Below are 1,661 nucleotides of genomic sequence, written 5' to 3' on the forward strand. Positions count from 1 at the left end.
AATAATAATGATTTTAATAATGATAACAATAATCATAATAACAGTAACAATAACAATAATTATTATTGTTATTGTAAACAAATTATAATAATAATAATGACAATAATATAACAGTAATAGTAAAGAAATAATGATAATGATGATAGTAATAATGAATGTAAGCATTATAACAATGATAATGATATTAGTAATAATAGTAACAATAATAACAGCAATATTGATAACGATAATAATGATAATGATAATAATATTGATAATTATAATGATAATGATATATAATAGCAATGATAATAATAATGATAATAGAAAATAATTGTAGTAGTTGCTATTATTACTATTATTATCATTACTATTATCATTATTATTATCATTATCATTATCATTATTAATATTTTTATAATTATTATTATTATTATTATTATTATTATCATTATTACCATTATTATTGTTATTATTATCATTATTATTATTATTATTATTATCATTATTATTATTATTGTTATCATTATTATTATTATTATTATTATTATAATTATTATCATTATCATTATTATTATTTTCATTATTATAATAATATTATATTATAAGAATAAGAATGATAATGACAATAAAAATGAGAATAATAACAATAATAATAAAAGTAGATATAATACCAATAATAGTAATAATCATAACAATAATAATGACAGTAATGATAGTAATAATAATAATGATAGTAATAATAATAGTAATGATGATGATGATAATAATAATAATGATAATATTAATAACAATAATAGTAAAAATAATGATAATAATAATAATAATGATAACATTAATGATAATAATAATGTTCATAGTAATAATAATAATAAAGATGATAATAATGATGATAATGATGATAATGATGATGATGATGATGATGATTATGATAATGATGATGATGATGATGATGATGATGATGATGATGATGATGATGATGATGATGATGATGATGATGAAGTTAGTAATTATAGTGGAACTAAAAGTGAAGTCGGTATCACTACTAGAAATAGTGGTAATGATCATAGTAATAATCACAATAATAACAACTGTTATGAACAGTGCATATTGCGACAAATGTAGAAAAAGGTATGAATGAGAAAGAACATTTCCACAGAGCAAGAGACATCTTGCATTGTGAGGATATTCATTCACATACATACCTTCTTTTACACCGGCTGTTATGACAATGACATTCACAATAACCATAGGAATATCAGTAATGATAACAATAATGATGTTGGTAATAGTTTTAATGATAATCATTATAATGATGTTTGAAGATCATGTCAGTGTTGTTAATGAAAGTAATAATGACATCCAGTATTCAGTATCATCATCTATACTACCATCATTGTTGTTATTATAATTTTCATTATCATGGCCATTATTGTTGCTACTACTATTTCATTATTTCTATCATTACTATCATCACTATAATGAAGATCAATATCATCCTTATCACAGTTACTATCATATAACACTTTCATAATCAAACTATTATCTTTACTATTACATAATTACTATCATCATTTCTATAGTGATGTTGCAACAAGGGCAGCTGTAACAGTAGTAATGCTTATAACAACGAAAACGGCAAGCATTGCAAAGGCATAAGAATCAGTGCTCTTACGTAGAAC

This window comes from Penaeus chinensis, chromosome 21 (genome assembly GCF_019202785.1).
Source record: "Penaeus chinensis breed Huanghai No. 1 chromosome 21, ASM1920278v2, whole genome shotgun sequence".
Lineage (NCBI taxonomy): Eukaryota > Metazoa > Arthropoda > Malacostraca > Decapoda > Penaeidae > Penaeus > Penaeus chinensis.